The sequence below is a fragment of the Dasypus novemcinctus genome, chromosome 19, assembly GCF_030445035.2.
Source record: "Dasypus novemcinctus isolate mDasNov1 chromosome 19, mDasNov1.1.hap2, whole genome shotgun sequence".
Lineage (NCBI taxonomy): Eukaryota > Metazoa > Chordata > Mammalia > Cingulata > Dasypodidae > Dasypus > Dasypus novemcinctus.
Window position 1 is genome coordinate 3,273,689 of NC_080691.1, and position 21,802 is coordinate 3,295,490.

The 21,802-nt window shown below is 36.1% G+C and overlaps 1 pseudogene; it reads left to right on the forward strand.

Annotated features, from left to right (window-relative positions):
• The first annotated feature begins 3,125 nt into the window (after positions 1 to 3,125).
• LOC101446355 (rho-associated protein kinase 2-like) overlaps positions 3,126 to 21,802 on the forward strand; it is a 342,498-nt pseudogene continuing 323,821 nt past the window's right edge.

Below are 21,802 nucleotides of genomic sequence, written 5' to 3' on the forward strand. Positions count from 1 at the left end.
GGAGCTTTTAACTCCAGCCATGGAACAGCTCTGATGTGGCTTGTGCCTCTAGAGTAGGATGGGCTCCAGCCTCTGTGGCATGGCTTGCAGCTTCCCAGAGAAGTGGTGCAGGGCCCCACCAGCTTCCTCCTTGTCAGAGGTGTGACTGGGATTTAGACTAAACCTGCAGTCCAGCCTGGGTGGAAAGAAGCCAGTCCTTACATGCAGTATAATGTTCAGTCAGCATCACTTCCCCTTGTGCCTGGGGTGGAGTCATAATGGTGGCCACTCTCTTCCCTCTGACCTGGACAGGCTCAAAGTTTAGTTGTTCCTAGTATTCTACTTCAGTCCACCAGATTCACTAGTCAGTAGCTGAAGTCGGTGCCACACCGTGTTTTCCTCCCATTTTTATTGGGGAGATGGAACTTCAACCACGGAATAGTTCCTGAGGGGGCTTGCATGCCATGGGCACTGACCTCCGTGGCATGGAGCTCTACTCTTGATTACTCTGTGTGGAATGGGCAGTCTCCTCCTTCCACACTGTTAAGGATATTGCAGGAAACTCCTCTGGCCTCCTGGGTCCTCTGAAACGTGCTTTAGGTAGCTCTGGGTGACCACCAACTGCCCTGTTTCTGGAGCTGACTCCAGGAGCTCCTTACTCTGACACCATCTGGTCTCCACCCCCCTATCTACTTTCTTTTTTTTCAAAATTGTTTTCACTCTTCTGAGTTCTTTGCATTTCCATGTAAATTTTAGGATCAGCTTGTTGATTTCTGGAAAATCTTTTCTGGGATTAAGATAGGGGTTGCAATGAATCCAGTAATTGATATGAGGAGAGTTGCCATCTTGATAATTTGAGGTTTTGAGATCCATGAATATAAGTGATGTCTCTTCATTTAATTTTTTTTCTAGATTCTTTGCATCCCTTTATGTCTCACATAATCCTCTTACTTAGATTTATTCTTTTGTTTTGTTACACTATACTCTTGAATAATTCTTTCAGAAATTGTTTGCCAATTGTAAACTTTCTAAGAATTTGCATAGTGTAATACCTATTTATTTTGCAGTCTTACTTGTTTTCTAGTCATTCTAGGATCAAAAATATTTTCTCTAAAAGCTTTGAAAATAGAGCTCTGTTGTCTTTTGTGTTCAGTATGTTGGCTGAGAAGTTTGTGGTCAAAATTACTTTATATTTTTGCATGTAAGTGACCTTTTCACTTTGGAAACTTTTAGGGTTTTTCTCTTGGACTTCTAAAGTTTTAGCACTGGCTTTCCATTTCCCCATTTCAATTAGATGCCTTTCAATTCTCAATTTTTAACTTTATCCATTTCTAGAACTTTTTATTTACTGTTTTTTTTTCTATTCTCTATTCTTTCTTTCCAATACTGCTTTTAGAGAAACATTGGAATTTTGCTAGCGCTGTTGTTTTTTTTTAAGATTTATTTTTTATTTACTTCTCTCCCCTTCCCAGCCCCATTGTCTACTCTCTGTGTCCATTCACTGTGAGTTCTTCTGTGTCTGCTTGCATTCTTGTCAGTGCACCAGAAATCTGTGTCACTTTTTATTGTGTCATTTTGCTGCTTCAGCTTTCCATGTTTGCAGCACTACTCCTAGGCAGACTTGTTTTTTTTGCACAGGGTAGCTCTCCTTGAGAGGTGCACTCCTTGCACACGGGGCTCCCCTGCACGGGGGACATCCCTGCATGGCATGGCACTCCTTGTGTGCATCAGCACTGCGTGTGAGCCAGCTCACCACATGGGTCGGGAGGGCCTGGGTTTGAACCCTGGACCTCCTATGTAGTAAGTGGATGCTCTGTCGGTTGAGCCAAATCTGCTTCCCCCCCCCCCCCTTTTTTTAAAATTCTTAACCCTTCAAAGCATTGTTCAGCAAAAATTGCTCAGTTTTCAAGCTCTGTATTTTGTTCTTTGCCTCTTATCGGTCATATATTTAATTTCCAAGGCTTCAGGGTTTGTTTTTTTTCATTGTTTAATGATGTTGTATCTTTTACTCTTTTGAGAGTACTGATTTTACATATTTAAAGCTGTCTTCAGTTTTAAGGACTTTAAGACATTAAACATATTTCCCTGAGTATTATTTTTTTGTTTCTTAAATTGCTCTGCCTCTGTTTCATGATGATAGTTTTTCTCAAATGTTGATTCTTGGTTTTGTTCTTATCTTTATATCTGAAGTTCCCTGCTTGTCCCTGGAAATATATTCTATTTGCGTTGCTTGCTTCCAGGAGGGGTGGGACATATTGTTAGGTGTGTGTACAATCTATCTTTCCTCCTGAGTGTATGTTTTTTCTGTCTCTCCTGGAGGTCAGGAGCAAATCGTTAGTGTCTTATGTCTCTGGTCCCAGTGCTTTAGTCTTGTTGCAAGTAGCACTTCCACCCACTTATCATAAGCAAGATGGGGAATGGAAAAGGCTAGAAGGCCCTGTCCCAGTTGTGGCTACCAATTACTCATCCCATCCAGTGGGACAAGATTTATTCCCTCTTCTCATATGCATCAGCTCTGGTATCTTTTAAATTTCTCTAAACTGTGCCTCCAAATTCAGCTCTCTTTTATATGTGTTGTGAGCTATAGTTTGTTTTGTTTTCAGCGAGTTTCTTTCTCATTTTACTATTATGAATACTATCATTCTTCCACATTAATATCTCTCATTCCTATTGTTTCTTTTTTTAGTGTTTCTATTTATTTCCTGTATTATGTTCTCCAAAAGGAAAAATGATTCATTAATGCATATTTTGATACTAAGATTAAAGAATGTACAGATTTGAAAGTTTTGTCTGATACTGTTTTTCTTTGAAACATGTCCAAATCTAAAATAAATGATTTCATGAATTCCACTTCTTTTTAAGTTTAAATATAAAATAATTTATCTTTTTCAATAGTAAGAATAATTGTAGGTTTGTTTCCATTTTTATGGATTAAATTTCTTCTTCCTTTCCCTTTTGTTTCCCAGCTCTTTTGTGCCTTTCAAGATGATACATTTCTGTACATGGTAATGGAGCATATGCCTGGTGGAGACCTTGTAAACGTTATGAGTAACTATGACGTACCCGAAAAATACACCAAATTTTATACTGCTGAAGTCGTTCTTGCTCTGGATGTAATACATTCCATGGGTTTAATACACAGAGATGTGTAGCCTGACAATATGCTCTTGGATAAACATGGGCATCTAAAATTAGCAGATTTTGGCACATGTATGAAGATGGGTGAGGCAAGTTAAAGGAAAAAACTTCGTTTTTTGTTTTTTTAGGGGAAAAAAATTCAAATCAGTACTTCACAATTTTGAACATAGATACATGTTGTTGTTTTTATCATTGACTTAAAAAATTATTAAACACACTTAGAATACATAAATGTTATATTAAAACGTGTAGGGAATTCCCATATGCCCAACCACCTACCTCTCCCACATTTTCCCACATTAACAGCATCCTTCATTAGTGTGGTACATTTGTTACAATTATATACATATTGGAGCCATTGCCAATCATTTGGTTTTGCTAACCCTGACAACCATAACAAAATATCCAAATTAAAACATTTTCTTTACTAATCATTCAGCCAGCTTTAGAGTACTCTATTAGTATATTTGGGAAATCTAAGAGAAATCAGAATTCAGGTAACATAATTATTTTCCTCATAAAATGTTGACAAATAGTTGCTAGCAATCAAAACTAGTTCATGTTACTAATGAGCTAGTTGAAATGATGGAAAACAAAGTATAAATCAAGGTACATGGATATTTGTACCCATGGCTCCCTCTTGTGGTATGTAGAATAATATATATAAAATGATTAATAATGAAAGTTATCTCTAATTAAAATTAAGTGGGAAATAATTTTCTAATAAATGCTTAAATTTTTTTAAGATTTATTTTTATTTATTTCTCTCCCCTTCCCCAACACCCCCCCCCCCAAGTTGTCTGCTCTCTGTGTCCATTCACTGTTCTTTTGTGTCCACTTGTATTCTTGTCAGAAGCACTGGGAATCTATATCTCATTTTGTTGCGTCATCTTGTTGTGTCAGCTCTCCATGTGTGCAGTGCCATTCTTGGGTAGGCTGCACTTTTTTCACACTGGGCAGCTCTCTTTATGGGACACAATCCCCTATGAGGGGAGACCCCTGTGTGGGACGGCACTCCTTGCACACATCAGCACTGCACATGGGCCAGCTCATCACATGGGTCAGGAGGTCCTGGATTTGAACCTTGGAACTCCCATGTGGTAGGTGGATGCCCTATCCATTGGGCCAAATCCACTTTTTAATGTCCAAGTGTACACAATTAATCATATTTATATTTACACTTTGAATAGGTGTATTCTGATTTTAATGAAACCAAAAACTTTTGAAGGTGTTGTGGGGTACAGAGAAATAAATTATATCTCATGTTTTTAGCAGGCAAGTGACATTAAAGATACAAAGGTATAGTGTGTGAAGGTGGGACCAGGGCAGAATATGGTATATACAAAATAATTTCACAAGCACTTAAGAAAATGTTTATAGCAGCTATTTAAAAATATTAAATTCTCTCCCTACAAGGCAAAATAAAATATGCCTTATCTAATTTTGTTTATTGTTTTTTAAATTCAGGTACAGATGGTTGAGTTAATTTTACTCCTGGTTCACAGTTTGTTGTCATTAGTAGTCTACAGAAAGGCCATGTAGCAGTTTGATATGGTTATGAATTCCAAAAATAGATACTGGATTATGTTTCTAAACTGATCTGTACCTGGGCATGGTTGAGTTATGATTAGGGTGTTGAGTCCCCACCCCTTAGTGGATAGGGACTCAAAGATTAAAAGGTGTGGCAAAGAACAGAGTTGAGGGTTTTCTAATGTTGGAGTTTGATGCTGATGACTTAAGCTGGAGCCCAGGAAGTAAACTCACAGAGGAAAGAGAAGCCAGTCCCAGGAAGAAAGGAACCTTGAACCCAAAGAGGAGCAAGAGCCTGGAAGGGAAGAACCCAGGAAGCCTGAACCCTCACAGACATCGGCAACCATCTTGCTCCAACAAGTGAAAATAGACTTTGGTGAGGGAAGTAACTTATGCTTTCTGACCTGGTATCTGTAGCCTCCTACCCCAAATAAATATCCTTTATACAAACCAACCAATTTCTGATGTTTTGTATCAGCACCCTTTTGGCTGACTAATACAGGTCCCTTCTAGTTTTTACTTTATTTTCCTCTTTTCGGTTTGTCTCATTCCCTTTTTCTTCTTCCTTATAGGCAGTCACTGTCACGAGTTTATAATATGCCCTTGCAGACCATTATTATAATGTACATATGCATTCCTAATTTATATAAATGGTTTGATGGTATGGATGTCATTTTGTTCACTTTTTTCACTCAACATTGTTTTCCTATCTGTCCCTGATGTATGCAAATCTGTTTATTGCTTCTTAGGGTGCATAGTATGCCATTGTCTCTACCTACCAGTTTTACTTATTCTTCCTGGTTTTATATTCCTAAGCCACCTGTGGCTCTCTGCCACCAACAATACTGTGATAAACATCTTCCCAGTGGGTTCCATGTGTATCCCAGCAAGGGTTTCTCAAGTATAGACCTAGAAATTAGACTCCTGTATAGAGAACATACAGAAATTAAGAGGATTGTATAATCGCCAAGATGGCTGTGTTACAGAGCAACAGGAGGGGTTTCTCTACCCCTTGGGCTCAAGTGACTAATTCCTAAGACTGGGGTTTCAAAGAGAGAAAAAGTTTATTGTTACGTGCAAAGGAGATCAGATGGCCTATCAGCCTAAAATGTCTCCCTGAGTTTAAGGAATTTATGGACTCAAGGGAAGGTGGAGTGATTGCCATACAACAGCAACTGTAAACAAGGGCTGAGATCAGTCTAGAATGACCACCACAGTAGTAAGTATAAACAAGGGCTGGAATTAGTTCAGCTACTTTCAATAATTTCAGTTTTAACTTTGGTTATTCTTCAATATACAAGAAAGTTTAAAAAGCATCCATATTATGATTCTGTAATCATAATTATTTGTTAATTCTTAACTCTTGGTTAACAGCTGCAAACATTTATAACCTCTAATTATATCCTATTTCCCCATATTCTCACTAATCTTCCTGTCATCCAGCTTTCTAAATTCCATTTGTATAAAGTGGTATCTTTACAATTGTATTTACTTTATAACAAATGATGTAAAACCTCTCTTTATGTACTTGCCAGTCCTTTTCCTTATGAATACCCATGTATATTCTTTTGGCTGCTTAATATGTAGAGATTCCTTATATAATCTACACAGTGATCCCATAAATATTGCTGATACCATCTTCCAGTCTGCTGCCAATCCTTGCAAAATTCTGAAATTTAAAAATGTTGAGGGAAGCAGATGTGACTCAAGCAGCTGAGCACCCACCTACCATATGGGAGCTCCCAATTTGGTTCCTGGTGCCTCCTAAAAAGAAGACAAGAACACAATGAATGGACACAGAGAGTAGACAGTGAGCACAAACAATGGAGTGGGGATGGGGGGATAGATAAAATAAATCTTTTTTTAAAAAAGTGTTGATTTTTATACCCAGACCACATTCCTAAGGTAACATTAATAATAAGAATGATTATATAATATTGAAGAACAAAAGAATTTTTTGAAAATTACAGTATGTAGAATTTTTACTTGTTATGTTAATTGTTAATATGTATACTGTTTCTGTGAGTTTCCAATTCATTTGCTTTATTTGATTGATGTAACTGTCTTAAAGCCAATAGAAATGTTTGAAGTTTCATTCTCACTTATCTTTAAAAGGGATTGGCAAATTAGGGCACAGGGGCTAAATCTGGCCCATAGCTAGGTGCCAGCTCAAGTGCTAAGGATACACTTATATTTTTAAAGGGCTTCTTTAAAATAAAAAAGAAGAGTGTGCAAAAGAGAACTCACATGACCCACAAAGACTAAATTATTTGCTCTCTGTTCCTTTCAGAATAAGTATGCCAGCTTCTTATCTATAACACAGATATGCATGCTGAAATCATTTTTCAGCTAACCTGACTTTTTATAAAAATTATGCCATGAATAAAAGCAAAAGTCAAATACAAGTATAAAATGATCACTTATAAGAGCTATAATAATTTGTTTCTATCACAGTTAAGAATAAAAGTATCTCACTAAGTTCTGTTATTAATAAATTGTGGGATACACAATTTTCTGCATGCTTTTACTCTTTGTCTCACACACAGAAAGCCTATCTGAACGTGTGAGTCACAGTATAGTATATTTATATATAAATGTGTCTCAATGACAACTAAGAATTACTGCCATTTAAAATAACTTGTATTAATTAGATAAGTTGGGTTTACTCTTTGCCTTTCATTATGCATTTCATGGCAACTTTAGCCCCCTTTTAAGGGGCACATTATATATTAGTATTTTTAATTACCTAAGGAGAGCATAAGATTTTAGCCATTAATTTTCTAGCTTATAATGTGTTTAAGTTGAAGCTGTAAGTTTGAAAAAGCTAATTGGTAAATTGTTAATGCTGTTGACACTTTTACAAGTGATGTCAAATTTTAAAACACATGTATCTACTCATGTTTCTGAAAAACTGTGTTTTCTGCAAATTGCACATTGAAGGGAAAAATCAGGTTTATAGAAGCAATAGGAGTATGCCATTCAAAAACTATGCAATTTTGTAACAAGAGCCCTAATGAAAATAATAATTGGTCTCTAGAAAGATAAATGGGATAGTCCAGGTAGCAGCTTTTTGTGGCTTGTGGGCACTGCAACAATAACATGGAAATAGGGTTCTAAGCCAGGAATCTTATAAGGCATTGACTATTCCACTCTGGTAAAGGACCCCCTAGTTCAAGTGCTGTCAAGCTGAGACTTTTAATGTTTCTGATAATTATGAATTCCATTTATAGTTTTATCTCCCAATTTCATAGGAGTCATTTTGAATAATTTTTAAGATTATCTCTAAGAGTAGTTGATTGGCCAATTTTGTATTTTCATTAAATTCTACTGGTTTGTGTAATATTTTGTCAGTTATAAAACACCAGGTTTATTTAGCAAATGCTTATTTAATCTGATACATCTAAAATAATTTTAAGTACCCTTTTGAAAAGGTACACGCAATCACATTGCTCCCCAGCTTAAAACCCCTTCAGTAGATTTCTGTTACCTAATAAATAAAGTTCAAAGTCCTTAACTGGTAAAATGAAGCCTCTTTGGGTTGGATCCCCATCTACTGTTTTACCCTTACCCTCAACATTTCTACCTTTTACATTTTATGGTACAACAGTTTGAATTACTCGTAGTTCTTTCTATCATGCTATTTCTTATATTCTGTTTCCCCTTCATAGACTATGATCTACCTGGCACATCCTATTCATATTTTGAAACTAAGTTTGTTTTTTTAATGTGAAGCCTCCTTAGGTTGACTCCTGGGTACTTTCAACATGCTCCCCCTTCTTTAGCACTTCCTTTGTTTTTATGGTTTTTTGATTATTTATTTATTTATTTCTCTCCCCTTCCCCCCCCCACCCCCACCCCAGTTGTCTGTTCTCTGTGTCTGTTTGCTGCATCTTCTTTTTCCACTTCTGTTGTTGTCAGCAGCATGGGAATCTGTGTTTCTTTTGGTTGTGTAACACTACAAGATGTTCAAGACTTGAATTTTCTCTGTCCCAGGTCTGGAATCAAACACTTCTCCAAAAACCCTTGATTTCCTTTATTCGGGAATGGTATTTGGAAGTCAGTATTTGGGTGCTAGATGTGTTCGTTGCTCCTGGAGTGTCATTATTTTTAGGCTCTCCAGAAGACAAAAACTATGAAGTATATATAGTGTATGTATTATATATACTAATTCACATGCAAACATGTTACTATTTAATTCTGTATCTCTCAGTATATTAAAAGCTATGAGTTCATACTGATACCTCTGATTCCAATCTAAGACCACAAGGTTCATCCCCACACATACCCTTTTTATTTATAATTTCTTTCCTGGGCAGTGAGAAACCTGGCTCTCTTCAATAATATATTTACATACAATATTTGTCCATTTCTGTCTGGCTTATTTCAACTCAACCTCATGTCTTCAAGGTTTATCCGTGTGTCACATGTACCAACACTTCACTTCTTTTTATAGCTGAATATATTCCACTGTATGGATATACCATATTTTGTTTACCCATTTATCTGTTGATGGGCACTTGGGTTTTTTCCACCTTTTGGCTGCAATGTTCTTTGGTGTACAAATATGTCTTCAGTCCCTGCTGTAATTTCTTTTGGGTATGTATCTATGTGTGGATTGTTGGCTGATATGGTAACTCTGAGGAAATAACAAACTTTTCCACAGTGACTGTTAATATTTTATATTCCTAATAACAATATATGAGGGTTTCTGCTTTTCTACATTTTTGCCAACACTTGCTATTTTCAGTTTTTTCAATGATAGCCATTCTAGTGGGTGTGAAGTGGTATTTCATTGTAGTTTTTATTTGCATTTCTCTATGGCTAATGGTGTTGAGCATATTTTCATATACATATATGTCATTTGAATATCTTTGGAAAAATGTCTATTCAAACTGTTTGTCCAATTTTTAATTGGGTTGTTTGTATTTTTGTTGTTGAGTTGGAGGAGTTTTTATATATTCTGGATATTAAACCTTTATCTGATATATTTAAACTGAAACTCTAGTTTTACTAGTTTGAATAGTATACAAATTCTCCACCCCTATAGATCTCTGTTCCTCCCCCTTTATATCGTTATTGGCTAAGGTTATGTCTTTGTACATTTATGCTCACTAACATAGATTTAAAATGCTATTTTACACATTTGCCTATGAAGTCATGTGCAGGAGCAAACAGTTACAAACCAAACGTACAATAGTAGGATTTTGTATTTACCTATGTAGTTACCTTTACCAATGTCCTTTATTTCTTCTTATGGCTTCAAGTTACTGTCTAGTGTCCTTTTATTTCAGCTTGAAAGACTTCCTTTAGCATTTTTAATAGGCCAGGTCTTTTGGTAATGAACTTTTGTAGTTATTTTTAGTCTGTAAATGTCTTAATTTCTCCTTCATTCTTGATTGCCAGATATAGAATTCTTGGTTGTCAGTTTCTTTCTCTAAGGACTTTATATATGCCATCCCACTGTCTTCTGGCTTTAACTTTTTGGGGATCCCTCATATTACAAGTTGCTCCTCTCTTGCCACTTTCAAAATCCTCTCTTTGTCTATGATTTTGACATTTTTGCTCTACCATGTTTTGATGTGGATCTCTTAGTGTCTGTCCTGCTTGAAGGTCTTTGAGCTTCCTGGATGAGTATTTCATGTCTTTCATCTGATTAGGGAGATATTTGGCCATTATTTCTTCACATACTTTTTCTGCCCTTTTTCTTTCTTGTCCTTCTGAGAGCCCAATGATACATATATTGATATGTTTGTTGGTGTCCCAAAGGTTCCTCAAGCTTTGTTCAAATTTATTTTTTCTTTCTGCTCCTCACACTGGATAATTTCAGTTGTCCTTTTTTAAAGTTCATTGATCCTTCCTTCTCCCTGTTCAAACCTGAGGTTGAATCTGTCTAATGTATTTTCCATTTCAGTTTCTTTACTTTACAGCTGTAATTTCTGTTTGGCCCTTTTTATAATTTTCATCTCTTTATTTTATTTGGAAAATATTTTCCTAATTTCTCTTAGTTCTTTGTATTTGGATTCCTTTAGCTCATTAAACATATTGAATAAAGTTGATTTAAAGTATTGGCTAATAGCACTTCCTCAAGGATGGTTTCTTGCACATTCTTTTCTTGTGAGTGAGCTATCCTTTCCTGTTTCTTTCTCTGTTTTGTTTGATTACTGAACATTCTGAATATCATGTTATAACTCTGGAAATACAGTTCTCTTGCTCCTCAGGGATTGCTAGTATTTTGTTGTTGATGATGTCTGGAACTGTCTATGACTTTTCCAAATATTTTTGTTCCCACATGGGGACTGGAAAGAGAAGAGAGGAAAATAAAATAGTACCATCTCTTTAAGGCTCTTCTGCCACTCTTGCTTGAGGAGGGCTAAATAATGGTCATCTTCAGAGCTGCACACCAAAGCATTACCCCAGAATTTGATCATTTATTTCCATATAATTTACTAATTTATATGAAATGAAAATGATTTCTATTCTCTATTGTATACACTGGAAAATAAAATCATTTAGTTATTTCTGCTAATTTGAGGAATATAAAGATTGTTTTTGAAATCACTTTCCCTTGTTTAACACATTTTAAAGCAATTAAGTAAAAACAGTTATATAAATTATGTTTGGAAAATATATTGAGCCTCTTTCCCAAGATATCCATAATATATAGATATTATTTTGCTACTTTTTATCGGTGATGAGAAATGTGGAGGACACTCTACTTAGCAGATAAAGGAAATGAAGAGCTGCCCTTTTTTTGGTGGGGGGATGGACGGGACTGGAAATTGAATCAGGGACCTCATGTATAGGAAGCCAGATCTCAACCACTGAGCCACATTGGTTCCCCTGAGCTGGGTTTTTTCCTTTTTTTTAAATTTTCTGCTTGTTTTGTTGTTGTTTTTTTAGGAGGCACCAGGAACCAAACCTGGGCTCTCCTGTGTGGGAAACAGTCTCTCAACCACTTGAGCTACAACCACTCCCAAATCAAGAGCATTTAAATTAGTGTATAAAAATCTTTGCAAGTTTTTGGACAGAGCTGGAAGTGAAAGAGTATTATTTAGCACTATTCGATAGGGATTTAATTTTATAGCATATATGCAATTATCATTAATATAATGTTTCTTGCCCTTGTCAAAATGAGTCAAATAGACATCACTGAAACTAAACACAAGTCAGATTTTTTTATGGTATTATGAAGTACAGTGATGCCAAAACTCCAGATTTCTATTTATACATCTTTGAGTTGCAGCTTTCAAACAATTAAGTTATTTTCATTGTACATTTGATCTATTAACCCCATATTTTTTTCCTTATAGAATAAGAACTGTTTCCAAACTCTTTACCCAGCCTCCAAATTGGGGTCCTTTGTAATCTTAATCTCTTCATTTTCTTTTGGAAATATGAAAATTACCTTTGTTTTAATCTTTTCTTTTCCTCAAATCAGGTGCCTTAAGACCACCTTTTATACTTCACTTGTAACTACTTCACAGTGTAAGAAAAACCAACAAAAGATTTTGATTTGCATGGTATTCCCGTGGTGTTTAACACCTTTTCCTTCTTTCATTGATGAAGCCTTCTGTATTTTAGAGTGGGAAATTTATTCTTCCCAAAATCTGGACATTTTTATGCATTTGATAGTGCAATTAATCTCTGTCCTTCAAAGTCATAGCAGCAATGAAGTTCTGTTGGTAGGAATATATGGTCACTGTAGGGCTAATAATGAATGAGTTAGGTGTGTGTGTGATTTTACACTGATCTGTTTTTCTTTATGTCTCCTGCTTATGCAGACAGGCATGATGCATTGTGATACAGCAGTTGGAGCACCTGACTATGTATCTCCTGAAGTTCTGAAGTCACAGGGGGGCGATGGTTACTATGGGCGAGAATGTGATTGGTGGTCTGTAGGTGTTTTCCTTTTTGAGATGCTGGTGGGTAATTAAATATTTTAACTTGTTCTTTTTTTTCAAAACTCTTCTCATAACATGTTAGTTCTCAGTCAAGAATTTGAGAATATGAAGAAATTAATTGCCCGTGTCCTAGAGGCAGAAGTGATTTTTCTAGAAGCTGAATTTCTGATATGACAGATTGCTACCTAGAAAGCTAATACAAGCCTCATACTGGGACAGTGATTGAGTAGAATAAGTGGAATGTGAAAGGAATTGAAAGTATACTGCTACACAGTGAAAGTACACTGGAAGTATTCTTCCAGCAGACCTTTTTATGTTAAGAACATATTAGAATAATAACTTATAGCAGCTATCTCCATTCTAAGATCTTCCAAATCAGTTAATGGTATTAGTAATAAATATACATACAAAACATGAAACGTACACTTAAATGTAAATATACATGTAAGATTGTTGATATTTGTTTCACTAATAATAACTAATGTTCTCTTCTGTTCTTTTATGAAATTATGTTATATAATTTATTTGATTAACAGTATTTCTTGTTTACTATTTATATATATATATATTTGGTGGATAATCCTAGTGAAATGAATCATAATTATAGTAATTGGACATTTGACTATCAAAATAAACATGTTTTAGAATATATCTTTCCAAAAACTCAGGCACATTTAATAATGGTACTTTCACTTTGACCAAAGAAAATTTGAAAGGCTCAAGTATTTTAAGATTCCTTTATGTCATAGATTTCATTTCTAAGATTTCCCATTCCTAAGTACTAGGGTCACAAAAATATCTTTTGGCTTAGGAAACCAGTGACTGAGTTACATGACTTGGGGATGAGGGGAGAAGATGTAGCTAAATCTCCTTTCAAGGCAAATGTGGTAAGGCCCATAATATAATGATTGACTTCATAGTCAAAAATATATTTTTTAGAATTTGGAAAATTTTTTATTTTGTAGAAGATGACCCTGAAATAAATTGGTAGTGGAAAATGTGTAAAATCTATGAGAATAAAATCTGCATATTACTAAAAAATCCTCAGAATTTTTTGGTAAATCCCAATTTTAAATAATAATGTCATGGAATTTTTGTGGTGTAATTTTGTGAATGACTGTCCTATGTTACATAGCACCAATATTTTTATTCTTGGTCTCATATATACATATTACTTACCTTGTTTTGGGTCTTTGTCCTTGTAGTGGACCTTTGTATGCACTAAATTCCTGCTAATTGTTTTCAACTCTGAGAAATGAATTTAATGAGTTGGAATGGCAATAATTTGCAGTAGTCTGAGCCTGCTCAGGTACTAGCTTAGGTTGATTGGTGCTGGACTTCATTGAAAGGTTTCTATGACAGTTAAAAATGGCACTAGAAAAATCTTGGATTCAAAGCCTCTCTTCTTTCCCTCTCAAAAACAAACTGAACCTAACTACCTGATACTTTTGGAGTTTGGAATCATTGACTCTGTAGGAAAGTCTGGTTTTCACTCAAGTTTCTTGTAGTTGAGGCATGCTGGCTGGGCCTTTGACTCTTTGGATTTAGATGAGTAATGGCATACTAATGCCTTCTACTTTTACTTTTTACTTTTTAAAAATATTTTTTGAAGTATATCATTCACTTATGAACATTCATAAAAAATAAGTGTATAGTAAAGTTTGTGAACTTAACAAAATAAACATGCATAATATCATACAGGGGTCCATACACCACCCCTCCATGAACACCTTGTGCTGTTATGAAACGTTTGTCACAAACTGGGCAAGAACATCATCAAAATATTACTAACTATAATCCCTATTTTTGTATTTCCCCCAATCCACTCGATAATTTTTACAAATATATTTTTATTACAGAGTTTTTGAACTTAGAAAAAATAATGCACATGTGTAGAATTCCCATAAAATACCCCTTCACCAACACACCACACTTTGGTGAAATATTTGTTACATATTATGAGATAATATCATCAGACGGTTATCACCAACCATGGTCCATACCATATATTTGGCACACTTTTACCATATCCCACCCCCATCCCATTATCAATGTAGTACATCTTTGGCATTGATGCAAAAATATTACAGTATTGCTGTAAACTGCAGTCCATAGGCCACACCAGTTGTATTTTTCCCATGCTTCTCCACATTCTCACCATTCTGCAATAGTGATGTACATCTGTTCTAGCTCACAGAAGGACACTCTTACATCTGTGCCAGCAACCACAATTCTTTTTATTTTATTTTATTTTTTAGTAACTTTATTTTGTACAATTAATAACTGAAAATATAAACAAAAACTAAAAAGAACATAGTTGAATAAAAACATACATTTTTCATTTAAATGTACTGGATACATATAAATTTTTTTGAATCATACAATATGTTACACAAGGTATTTGGTTCATAGTAATGCAGTCATACAGTATTTGTCCTTTTGTGTCTGGCTTGCTTCACTCAACATAATGTCCTCCAGGTTCATCCTGTTGTCATATGTTTTATGACTGCATTTCTTCTTACAGTTGCATAATATTCCATCATGCAAATAGAGCACAGTTTGTTTATACATTCATCTGTTGATGGACACCTGGGTTGTTTCTAACTTTTGGCAATCGTGAATAACACCACTATGAACATTGGTGTGCACATGTCTGTTTGTGTCACTGCTCTCAGTTCTTCTGGGTATATACCCAGTAGTGGTATTTCAGTGTCACACAGCAAGTCTATATCCAACTTATTTAGGAACTGCCAAACAATTCTCCACAGTGGCTGTACCATTCTGCATTCCCACAAACAGTGAAGACGTGTTCCAATCTCTCCACATCCTCTCCAACACTTGTCGTTCTCTGTCTTTTTAATAGTGGCCATTCTGGTAGGTGTGACTTCCACTTATTTTGATCAGTTGCTCCAGTGCCTCTTTATCATAATCTTTAGTGACCAGGAATGCTGCATAAAGAAACCAGTTTCTGCCTTTTCCACTGTAGCTGTATGTCTTGTCTCTGACCCTGGCTTCCTAAAATCTAAAACAACAGGCTTGAGTTAACTCTTAGTGCGGCACTGCCCAGAAGGTTTTGTCTGTCCAAAATGGTAGCCATTGGCCACATTAAGCACTTGAAATGTGAATAGTGTGGCCAGAGAACTCAAGTTTTCATTTTATTTTTCATTTTAAGACTTCGAATTGACACATGTGGCTAATGACTATTACATTGTACAATACAGTCCTAGAGAGTCTCAAAGGCTGATCCAACTCAGTCATTACATTGAACTGACCCCACTTAGTAATCTTGCTCATAAACTATTCAGGGAATTGTTTACTTTCTTATGTTAAAAAAATTCTAGAATTAGCACTGATTTTATTGTTGTGATTCTTAAGGGTTGATGGATCATTTGTGCAGTTAAAATTAAAATATATTTTTGTGTACATTTTTACTGGAGCTCCTGGACCATGGATCATTTGTTCTTTCATCACATGACAGATTTAAACTTAGTTAACTTAAATATTAGATGAAAACTGTTTAATTTACAATGTCTATTATACACATGTTTTCTTTCTTGCAATTTTAGGGGATACTCCATTTTATGCAGATTCACTTGTAGGACTGTGTAGCAAAATTATGGATCATAAAAACTCACTGTGTTTCCCTGAAGATGCAGAAATTTCTAAACATGTAAAGAATCTTATCTGTGCCTTCTTAACTGATAGGTAATATAAAATTGTACATTGAATTTCTTTGTAGAAAGCTTCTCTACTTTTGAATTTGTAGAAATGAAAGCATACTCAGTGCTTATTACATATGAAATCAATGTCTTCCTCTCATTATCCAAATCGCATTTAATTCTGGGTTAGGTTTTTATTTTCAAACTGCTGAACCTGGTCTTGGGTTACCCTCATCATTGTTTGTGCAGTCCAGTTATAACCTAACTTGAACCTACCTTGATGTTCAAAAAAGAAAAAAAGAACTTAATAAAATAATCCATCTGAGAGAAATAAAACATTTGAATTATTCACATTTTACCCTTTAAGGTGATTAGTCCATATTATTATTATTGTTTGTCTTTTGTGGGGAGAACATTTTGTACAGATAAATACTCAAAAAGATATAATCTTAAAAACTATTTGTGTTTGTCCAACTTTTCATTTGCATTTATAAGCAAGTCCATTCTGAAAATTATATATATATATATATATATATATATTTAAAACAAAGTAAATGAACAAAATTGTGAAAACTTGCTTCAAAAGAGAAGGTAGAAAGCTATTCAGGTTTTCTTCCTTGGCCTCTGTTTTAGTTTGCTAAAAGCTGCTGTGCACAATGTGTCAGAAATGGGTTGGCTTTTACAATGGGGATTTACTAATTTAAAAACCTGCTCTTTTGAGAGTATTAAAGTGTCCAAATCAAGGTATCATCAGAAGATGCTTTCTTCTCAAGCTGCAGCTGTGTGTGATCAGGTGCATGGCAACATCCGTTCCTCCCTCCCCTCTCCTCCAGGCTTTGGTGCTTTCAGCTTCTGGCTCCAGTGGCCTCCTCTCAGCTTCTGTGCTCAGGTGATTTTAGCTTCTGACCCCTGGGGCCTTCTCTCTCAGCTTCTGCATTTCTCTCTGTCTGTACAGCTTTTTTTCCTATTTGTGACTTTTCAGTCCTTCCTTTATGAAGGATGCCAGGAAGAGGATTAAACTTACCCTGGGCCACACAAGCTAATCAAAGGCCCTTAATTGAAGTAATGCATTCAAAGCTTTCCTCCTGCAATGTGTTTGCTCACTCAGGATTAGCTTTAGGAACAGGATTTTCTGTGGTCCGCAAAAAATTCAGACTGCCACAGCCCCTATATTCAATTTTTTTCTGGCTTCCCATTTTGTGCTTGTGGTAGGAGTTATCCTATCAAAGGACAAGCAAATACAGAGGGTGCTAACACTCCAGTGCAGACTTTTACTCACCAGCTTTGTAATCTTGGGAAAATTATTTCATTTGGAAAGTGTTGCAACCAACCTGAAAGGTATTGGGAATGAAAAGCAAGAGAGAAGGGATCAGGGGATCTGCAAGTCAATACCTACAGATGAGTTTAGTTCTATTCAGCTACCTATTTACAGAGCAAGCCTCCAAGCTAAAAACCCAAACGGATTTATTGTTGTTATCTTATCATTAGAAACAGGGATAGGCCATTTATCTTTTAACTATTCAGAGTGACTTTTTCTTTCTACTAAACTGGCCTGTTGACCAAGGGAGTCTCAACAAAGAACATTCTTTTCTTGTTCTGTTTCCTAGGTTACATCACATCTTATTTTCTTCAGCCAACAAGTCATTGCTTTCTTCAGGGGAGAACTTATTTTACTCGTCTATAAAATGATGGGCTCAGATTAGATGATAACCAAGACCATTTCTAGCTCTAAAATGCTATAATTCCTTAGCATACTTTATTTGTCAGACAGTTCCTGTTACGATCAGTATTTCCATGAATATCTCATACATTCATCTTTGCATACTTTTTGTAGGATAAAATATTAAAGGTGAAATTCTAGGATATGCATTTTAAACTGGTTTAATACGCCACTATATATTTCTATTAACAATAATAGTTTTCAAACCCAAAACTATATATTTTTCTTTTTCCATCAAAGGCAAGAAAAGTTCTTTCCTCAATAGAGAAGTCAATTATATATACACTAGTCATTTGTAGAATAAAACTTTAACATTTATTATTTATGTGATTAATGAACAAGTCATGCCAATAAACTCAAAACTAAAACCTGTATAATATTTGGTTTGGGGACAAGATGGAATGTTGATGTTGTAAAACCATAAATGTACTAAATGGTAAGTTATAATGCAAGGGTGTGTTGCATCCTTTAATAAAAGGAGTACTATTAATTAAAGATTTGCTTTAGTAATTATTTTGGTGTGGGGGAGGGAAGCAGTCTTAAGGAATGATTGTAAGTAGAGAATAGATATTTTGAAAATAATTTAATCCCATAAATCCATCTAGAAGTACTGCCTCCAATACCTACTGATTTTCCTGTTTATGTTAAGTATAGCTCCAGAGGTAAATAGAGAACAAGCTATTTCCATACCGTCTTCACTGAAGACTCAGAAGGTCAAAGAATGAAATACTAATATTTTTCTTGTGTAAAGAAAGAGAATTTTAGTATATATGTACAGATATAATCTATTAGAGTAAATATATATAACTTCAAATATGATATGAGTTCTTTTTAAGAAAGGGAGAGATTTTTTTAAATATTTCTTACTTTTAGAGGGATTTTGAATAATTCTTCTGTGCCTAAAGTTAGACCTCCGTCTGTTTATGACCTAGTTGGCCAAGTGGTTTCGGCACATGGAAGTAAATGTTTTATTTGAAAGTTTTATACATACACAAACTGCAGAAGGAAATATATTTCACATTCCATGGCATTTAATACTTGACAGTCTTTTTAATACATCCAGAGAAATCACTTCTTTTGAAATGCTTATTTTTGAGAAATATTTAAGCTGAAGTTTTAATGAAAATATCTCAGACTCATTTGTAATTCTTATATTGATTTAACTGTTGTGATAATTAATATTTTTATTTTCTAATCATCTTATTTTTCATAATGCAATCTTTAGCTGCATCATTTAGGGAGGTATGACTTGGGAGAAATGGTGTAGAAGAAATCAAACAACATCCTTTCTTTAAGAATGACCAATGGAATTGGGATAACATAAGAGAGAGTAAGTCAATACATTTAAATATTTCCATCCCATCATATTTTAAATCTAATAAATTTGTTCCTCTTTTGAATTAGCAAGCATGTTTGATTTATTTCAATGTTGTCATTTTTGTTTTTTGTTTTTTGTGTTTTTTAAAATTTTTATTTATTCATTTTTTAAAAAAATATTACATTCAAAAAATATGAGGTCCCCATTCACCCACACCACACCCACCCCACCACTCCCTCCACAGTAACACTCTCCCCCATCATCATGACACATCCATTGCATCTGGTGAGTACATCTTTGCACATCGCTGCACCCCATGGTCAATGGTCCACACCAGAGCCCACACTATCCCACGTTCCATCCAGTGGGCCATGGGAAGACATACAATGTCTGGCAATTGTCCCTGCAGCACCATCCAGGACAACTCCAAGTCCCGAAAATGCCTCCACATCTCATCTCTTCCTCCCATTCCCCGCACCCAGCAGCCACCATGGCCACTTTTTCCACACCAATGCCACATTTTCTCGATTATCAGCCACAATAGTTCAATAGTTCATGAATAGGATATCATTACGTCCACTCTAATCTTTACTGTATTCCTCCTTCCTGTGGGCCTTGGCTTGGTTGTGTCCATTCCACATCTATGTCAAGAGGGGGCTTAGTTTCCACATGGATGCTGGATGCAATTCTCCTGCTTTCTCTTTTAGCCACTCTTGGTTCCATGGTGTGTGGTTGATTTCTTCAACTCCATGTTGGCTGCCTGGGGTAAGTCCAATAAACCAGAGTGTAGGAGCTGAAGTCTGTTGAGGCTCAGGGCCTGGCTAACATATGGTCAGTCCAGAGATTCAAATCCCCTAGATATATCTTAAACCCCAGCACCAACTACAATCCCAGAAAAGTAGCATGAAAGGCTTGTGAAAAGAGATCCCATCTGAGTTCAGCTCCATCATGCAGAAACACCAGCTCCAAAGAAGGACGAACTGACATGACAGTGAACTCCATCTGCCATGATCATAGAACCCGTGGGTCTCTTTAGCCCTCAAAAATACCAATACCTGGGGATGTATCTACTTTATCTGTCTCTGAAACTGTTCTTAGGTGTGCATAAGGGCAATCCTGCTGACAACCTCCAGGCTCTTTTTTAGAGACTCATAGCCATATAAACTCATTTGTCCTTTCCATTTCCCCCTTAATTTAGGTCAAACAGCATTTTAAACTCCTGTTATTATATGTAGACAGGGATATTCTGCTGGTCTGCGTTGAACCTTTAATTCAAGATCATTTTCTAGTTATGTCATCAGCTGGTACTTGGTAGTGATCCCTCGGTGCCAGGGAGGCTCATCCCTGGGTGTCATGTCCCACGCTGGGGGGAAGGCATTGCTTTTACAGGCTGAGTTTGGCTTTGACTGGCCACATTTGAGTAACATGGAGGCCATCAGGAGGGGACTCTTAGGCACAGTCCTACTCTAGGCCTTGTTCTTATTTCAGGTGTATAGGCTCACAAGCATAGTCATTAGTATCAGGGGGTCACTGTTGGACCCTCATTCCTTCCTGGTCCTTGCTGTTGCACTTGGGGGACTGCCGCTGCTCCCCTAGAGACCTTGATAGAGCCCCCCCCCTGGCCAGGAACCCAGGAACCCCCCCGGCTGTTGTTTTTAATTGTTTCCACTATGAGTATAGCCAAACAATTCCATGCACCCAGGACACCTGCCCTGTATAACTCCCTGTCAACTATATGTCCCCTGTCAATAACATCCCATACCAGTATTCCTCCGCTCCCATTGTTGAACCAATCTATGATCCAAAACTCCCTGAAAAGTGAAGCCCAATATAATGTTAGGTTCCCTTACTAGTAAAATGGAATACAGCGATGAGTTTAAAGGTTAGATATAGAATACATATTGATTTGGAAAAATTCTACATTCTATCTTTTTCTTTTCTTTTTTCCTTAATTATTGAGCTTCTCTTCACAGGAGCCCTAGATCACAGTAATTCATATATACAATATGCAGTGCTCCCACACATCCACCATAAAACCTTTTCCCTTCCACAGCGATAATCTTTTAACTTATTCATATCATATTTACTGAAACTGATGTACAGACTCTGAGACAATAGCTTTCAAACAAGGTGACATCTGTGCTTACATTGTGGTTCATACTTTAGGATATACAGTTTTCTAAATTTTTTAGTTATCCTATGTTTTACATTATGGTTTACATTATTAGTCTGTCATCCCCTATATATTTTTGGTGTAATATTACATGTTTTATATCCATCCTTGTGTACTCTCGTGAAACTCCTCTCTTGCCCCACATTTACCTTGGTTCTATCCATTCAACATCCATTACCCCCCCCCCCCTTGGGGCCCACAGCAACAGCCAATCTCCATTTCCTGAGGAGCCACATCCAGAGATACTTGCAACAGTGTTCAGGGCCTGATTTGCTCAACTGCCCTAATCCCCTGGGAGCCACACTTTCTCTCAAGAGATACATTCCCTCTATTTGATGGCATTAGTCCTCCCCAGGATGTGGGTCCAATCCCACTCTCACTACC